The sequence below is a fragment of the Rhinopithecus bieti genome, unplaced genomic scaffold, assembly GCF_001698545.2.
Source record: "Rhinopithecus bieti isolate Rb0 unplaced genomic scaffold, ASM169854v2 scaffold_3858, whole genome shotgun sequence".
Lineage (NCBI taxonomy): Eukaryota > Metazoa > Chordata > Mammalia > Primates > Cercopithecidae > Rhinopithecus > Rhinopithecus bieti.
Window position 1 is genome coordinate 2,077,237 of NW_016804227.1, and position 7,121 is coordinate 2,084,357.

Here is a 7,121-nt window from a genome sequence, read left to right on the forward strand (position 1 = left end):
GACATTAATGCTGATCAATTATTGTGTCTGCACCACAAAAGGCAGGGGGTATAATGAGGCATATTGAGGCTCCTGTACTGTCATGGCTGGGAGCTCAGTTTTTAAGGTTTCTCTGGGGTCCCTTGGTCCATTCAGTCAGTTGCAGGGATTAGGATTTTATTTTTAGTCCTCACTTTAGACTGACTGCTGCCAGCTGTGTGGATGGAATCATCTAAATCAAAATTCTCTCCTCCTCCAGGAAAAGCTGCTGCTTTTTACATGTACACTTTTAAACCATGGAGGAAAAAACACTGATAGTACAAAACTGAAGCTAAAATATGTCCCAGGCAGAGAGAACAACATGTGTGAGAGCCCTGAGACCACAAGTAGTTTGTGGCATGAGCACAAATGAGCAAGGGAGAATGGTTTAAAGATATACTCAGAACACAGATCATGTAGAAGCTTAAATATACTGGCTAAGAATTTTTCATTTTTCTCCATGAAGAAACAACATAGAGTTTTAAGCAAGGAGAGTGACACAATTTGATTCATATTTTGAAAGAAATATCTATGTAAGAATTATCTAAAAGGTTTCTTCTCTCAGTTAGGCACAGCCTGGTCCTATAAGATAAGCAGACATCAAGAGATCAATAAATTATCTGAAATATACTCCAAACCAGCTCTGTCTCTTCTGTGTTATCTCTTCTGTGTTCAAGGCTGTGTGTTACAGGACTTGGGGAAATTGCTCTATGTTACATCAGGCTAATGTTTATATTTTGAGTTGTAGGAAGTGAAGATATATTGGAAAGTTTTCATCAAAGTTTTTAATAAAGTTAATGCTGGCAGCAGTGTGGAGGATGGGCAAGACTAGTCATAAAAGTTGCGGCTCAGTGATCATTTAGATGTCTGTTGTAATAGTTTAAGGAACAAAGAAGAGCCTGGACTAAGGCAACAGGAATGGGAGACAAGGGAAAAAGGGAAAAGATAAAAAACAGCTCGTCAGAGATAGAAGGGCATAGCCTTTCTCTGTATCTGTGTGCCTCTCACATAAATGTAGATCTCCTGGGCTGTAGGTTCTGATGGGCGATCCTATAGGATAGAGGTGTTATCTTCCCGAAGAGAAGGAACAGATATCTGGTGGAAGCAGGTTTGAGAAAGAATGTGAGGAGAAAAACTAGAAAAATAATTCCACACAACTCCATTAAGGAATTTTTGTGCTAAGAGAAAATGAGATCTAGGCAGCAGCTGTGTGTGTGTGTGTGTGTGTGTGTGTGTGTGTGCGCGCACGCGCGCGCGTGCACGTGTGTGTGCATAAGCACACTATAAAGCATTGAGAAATTGCAGTATCTGTTGAATGAAGGTAAAAGAAAACATCATATTCAAATCAGAAAAGGGAGAGTTAGTGGAGCAATATCCTTCAGAAGTTAAGAGGTGATGACCTGTTTCTCAAGGGCTGGTCTACTTAGGAGCAGGTGCATTTCATCCACAGTAAGAGGAAAAAAGGAACAATGGGCAAGATGCAGGCAGGAGGGTCAGAGTGGTCCAGGAAGCCTGTGTAAGTTGCCTTCTGCTGGCTTTTCACGTCAGTGAAATACAAAGTCATCAGAGTAGGAGACAGGTAGATATAGAAGATAAGAAATAGTGATCTGCAAGGATGGAAGTGTCAGTAGATCAGGGAACTATCATTATAGCCAAGTGACATTTAAATGCAGTAGAGGAAAAATTTCACAAAATATACACATCAGGTATTTTCAATGACTCACTTAGAATTTAATAATATTGTAAATGGAACTTTGAAAGATCGTCTAGTACAATAGCCTTTATTCAGAAATGCTTTACTTTAAAGAGAAACAGAAATCTTCAGTTGGCACTTAGTACTAATACTTTTACTTTTTTTTTTTTTTTGAGATGAAGTCTTGCACTGTGGCCCAGGCTGGAGTGCAGTGGCTTAATCTCTGCTCACTGCAAGCTCCGCCTCCTGGGTTCAAGCCATTCTCCTGCCTCAGCCTCCTTAGTAGCTGGGACTACAGGTGCCTGCCACCATGGCTGGCTAATTTTTGGTATTTTTAGTAGAGACAGGGTTTCACCGTGTTAGCCAGGATGGTCTCGATCTTCTGACTTCATGATCTGCCCGCCTCAGCCTCCCACAGTGCTGGGATTACGGGATTACAGGATTACAGGTGTGAGCCATCACGCCCGGCCACTTTTGCATTTTTCAATCACACTGACCAGAAATAGATAAAAATTGTTTATAGCTAGAAGGTCCTGAGAAATGGGAGTAAATGTCACAACAGGGCTCAGTTCACCTCTGAGGTATGTATGAATGAAAGAACTAATGGATAAAGGCCCTTGGAGGACTATTTTTAAAGAAAATTCAGAAAGAAAGGTAATAATTTTGGTATAGAAATATCTCACAATTTTGCTATTTTTAATTTTCAATTTTCTTAAGTAGGACTTGATTCTAATCTTTGTAAAATCTACAGAGTATACTAAAAAATACATTATTTAATTTGGAAAAGGAATTATATATTTTCAAGTAATTCAAATAAACTACTAATACTATAACGAAAGAGATGTAATCTTTAGGTTTATGAGATTTCTGTTCCTGTACTTCCCAAGAACAGTTTCTTTATACTAAACTTTTAGGAAAATTTTGTATATGAGTATTAATGTTGATTATAGAAAGTAGGAAAATTGATGAAAAAAAGATAAAATAGTAACCATAAACAAATGTGAAAACAACCATTTATCACTTTAAACACACATACTTCATTGCCACTTTTATTCAGAATCATTTTTTTTTTCATAAATCTTGCTTGGATACTTCAACAGTTGATTTCAATTATTATTCTTTCTAAATTTGTATTGTCTATTTTTTAATACTTCTTGGAATAGGCATATTGTAAGTATTGAAAATAAGCCCTGATATGTAGTTCTTGTCAATTTTCTTGATGACCACTGTTCACACTGTCCACTCTGGGACTGAGTCATCTGGTAAAAATCAATATATAAGTCAATATATAAATTTGGAATTTACACGGATTTTTATTTTTTATTTTTATTTATTATTATTATTACTATTATTTTGAGACAAAGTCTTGCTCTGTTGCCCAGGCTGGAGTGCAGTGGTGCAATCTTGGCTCACTGCAAGCTCCGCCTCCCAGGTTCACGCCATTCTCCTGCCTCAGCCTCCCGAGTAGCTGGGATTACAGGGGCCCACCACCATGGCCGGCTAATTTTTTTGTATTTTTAGTGGAGACGGGGTTTCACCGTGTTAGCCAGAGGGTCTCGGTCTCCTGACCTCGTGATCCGCCAGCCTCGGCCTCCCAAAGTGCTGGGATTACAGGCATGAGCTACCGAGACTGGCCGCCTATTTTCATTATGTAAATACTCCCATTTCTGAGTGTAAGCTTCCAACAGTTCTTGTATATTTAGCAATCTAACCCTAGGTACGATACGAATGACCTCCATGGAGCTCACCACTGTTTGAATGATGTTTAAAGTGAAGGTACAGAAGCTATTTAAAAGGTCACAGAAGTAATCTAGGCAAGAGATAAAGAGACTAAATTAAGGTACTGGAAATAGGAGAGACTTTTTCTGAATAGCAGAGATGGAAGGGAGCTCCTGAGGGAAAGAATCCTTCCATATGTCTTTATATCCCTCATATGGGTGTTGGACTCCTGTGTTCTGATGACTTGTTCTGTCAAGCAGAGGGTATATTGCCCTAAACATAGTGGATTTTTAAAAAGCAGTCATCCAAATAAAAGACATCCTGGAAGAGGAAATGAAGGATTGAGTTGCGGATCTTTATCACATGGTAGAACAATTCACTAGTCTCTTAGTGCTGGACTCAGAAGATTCTAAGACATGAACGAGGGCATATTCTTTAAGTTGATGGCCTTGGAAAAGCAAAACAAAACACATTCATAGGTACAATCATGTGCCATTTAACAACAGGGTATTATCTGAGAAATATGTTTTTAGGTGCTTTTGTCATTATGTGAAAATCCTAGGGTACACTTACACAAACCTATATGGTATAATCTACTACACACCTAGCCTATATGGTGTAGCCTATTGCTTCTAAGCTACAAACCTGTACATCATGTTACTGTACTGAATACTGTAGGCAGTTGTAACACAATGATAAGTATATATCTAAGCTGTCTAAACATAGAAGAGGTACAGTAAAAATACAGTATAAAGGATAAAAAATGATACACATATATAGGGCACTTACCATAAATGGAACTTGCAGGACCAAAAGTTGCTCTGGGTGAGTCAGTGAGTGAGTGGTGAGCAAATGTGAAGGCCTAGGACATAACCGTACACTGCTGTAGACTTTATAAGCACTGTGCACTTAGGCTACACTAAATTTATAGAAAAACATTTTTCTTTTTTCAGTAATAAATTAACCTTAGCATACTGTCATTTTTTTACTTTATAAACTTAAATTTTTTGACCTTTTGACTTTTTGTAATAACACTTAGCTTAAAACACACATTGTACAGCCATAAAAAAATATTTTCTTTTTCTACATCCTCATTGTACAAGGTTTTTTCTATTTCTATTTTTTTTTAACTTTTTAAACTTTGTAGTTATTGTACACATTAGCCCAGGCCTACAGAGGGTCAGGATCATCAAGACATCCAAGACATCAGCAGGTCACAGAAATTTTTCAGCTCCATTACAATCATATGGGCCTATAATTGTATATGCAGTCCCTTGTTGACTGAAATGTCATTATGAGACACATGATTGTATTTTTTTGATTTACATACTAAATATACGAGTTCATGTGTCAGTGCACTAATATATCATGTCTATTGTAGAGCATATAAAATTATTTTCAAGGGAAGATGTAGAAATAGGTGTGAAGAAGTTCTGATACTTTTTTCCCCACCTGGCAGATCACTGTTTTTTATCACTTGAGTATTATGCACTGCTCTTTAAAGATTCCTGCTCTCAGGAGCACCCTAAGGGAATAGGAACTGGCAGTCTCCCATGGCCAGGACACTGCCTTCTGAAGGCACTTATGGAGATGGACTGGAGTCTGGGGTCTTGGAAAGTAGGCATATTTGATGGGCCAGTTTTACGTTAAGTTCTGTAGTCTTATTGCATCTGACACCCTCAAGATTTTTATTAAATACTACAGCCTGGTTTTTAGCTTTGTTCCAGAGTAGGAAAAGTTTGAGCATAGGAAAAGTTCTGTGCCCAAAATTCATCCAATAATTCAAAGGGAAAACAGAAGCAGAGGCTGTTTTTCATATACTTATCTGTTCATTTGACATAGATTTACTGAGCACTTAATGTGCCAAGACCTGTTTTGAGAGTTGAAAAGTAGCCTGGAGTAAAGCATACAAAAATGGCTGCCTTCTCAGAGCTTATATTATTGGGGCAGGACCAGCATTCCAGGAAAGGGGAGCGACAAGGTCAGGGTCCCTGAGACAGGAACATGCCTAGTGTGCTGGGAAATAAAGAAATCACTGTGATTGAAGCTATTTGAGCTTGGGTAGGAAGAACTTGAGGTCAGAAAAGTAAAAGTGGAGGCAGGGCATATGGGATTGGGGTCACAGATTGCATAGGGCCATGTGGATCAGTATAAGAAATTTAGCTCTTACTGTCAGGAATTCGAGAATCAATTGGAGAGATTTTTTGCAAATAATTAACTTATCTGACAGTATGTTAACTGGATAATTCAGGTGGCTAGGTTGAGAATAGACCAGGGCAAGGGCAGTGTACAAAGGCAGAAGCATGAAGATCAGTCAGGATTCTAGTGTAAAATATTAAAGTAAGGTAATGCAAATGAGAGAGATGATATTAGTCTGGGATACATCAACAGGAGTGGTCAAATTCTGTTTATATTTAGGAAATAGTGCAGTTAGGCTTTGCTAAGTGATTAGATGTGGCCTTTGAGAAAGAGAAAAGTCAAGGATGGCATCAAAGCTTTTGCCTTGATCAACTGGAAGAATAGGATTACTTGATCTCAAGTAGGAAAGACAGTAAGAGTGGAATGTCAGGAGACCAGTTTAGACCTGTTGCGAGTGAGATGTTTTTTGAGTCTATAATAGAAACAACCAAATTCAGGTATTGAATAGGCAAGTGGATATACCAGTTGGGAGTTCAGGAGAGGGACCACACTGGAACTCTCAATTTGTGTGTCAGTAGCATATAGATGCCATTTAAAGCCATAAGACTGTGATAACCCAGAAGGGAATATGGATAAAATAAAAAAAAATTCTGAATATATTTTGTAGTTACAATTGACAGGATTTGCCGGCTGTCTAAATGTAAGTATAAAAGATAAAATTTGAGAATGTCTCCAAGGATTTATAAAGAATAAAAAAAAGCTGTTGGTAGATTGATTCTGGGGCTCTCCAATAATTGAAGATAAAGAGGAACCAACAAATTGGATTGAGAAAAAATGTTTAAAGAGGTAGGAATCAAACCAGGCAAGTGTGATATCTTGGAAGCCAAAAAAAAAAAAAAAAAAAAAAAAAAAAAAGTGTTTCAAGGAGGTAGCAATGGTCAGCTGTGTCAAATGCTGCTGTATTTACATGAAAGCTCAGAAATGACCATTAGCTTTCATGTGATAGACATCATGGTCAATCTGGCTTAAAAGTAGTGTCAATTGACTGATGGGAGCAAAAAGATGAAGATGGGAACTGCTCTAAGTGAGAACAGAAGGAGAAAAATTGTAGCAGAGATTATAACATTTTAGACAATCCTACTGAGGAATTTTGCCACAAAAGAGAGCAATTGCGGTGATGATTTCGGGGGTAGATGTGGTCAATCTTCCTGTTTGTTTTTTTAGGATGAGGCAAATACTAGCATGTATTTAAGCTAATAAGAATTGGTTAACAGAGAGGGAAACTTTAAAGATACATATGAAAGCAGGGAAGAAGGGTTTACTGAATAATGTTTTTGGATAGGCTAGAGAGGATGGGGTCTAGTACATGCAAGAATGGTACTGGCCTTTGCAAGAACATGAACATATCATCTATATGAACAAGAGAGAGAGGTAAAGGGTTTTTTGTTTGTTTTGTTTTGTTTTTGCAAGGTGCAGGTAAGTGGGTAGATATCTTGGGAGCAGGTACAGTTTCTCTTTTGATTGGATCTTTTTCTCAACGGATCAGGAAAAA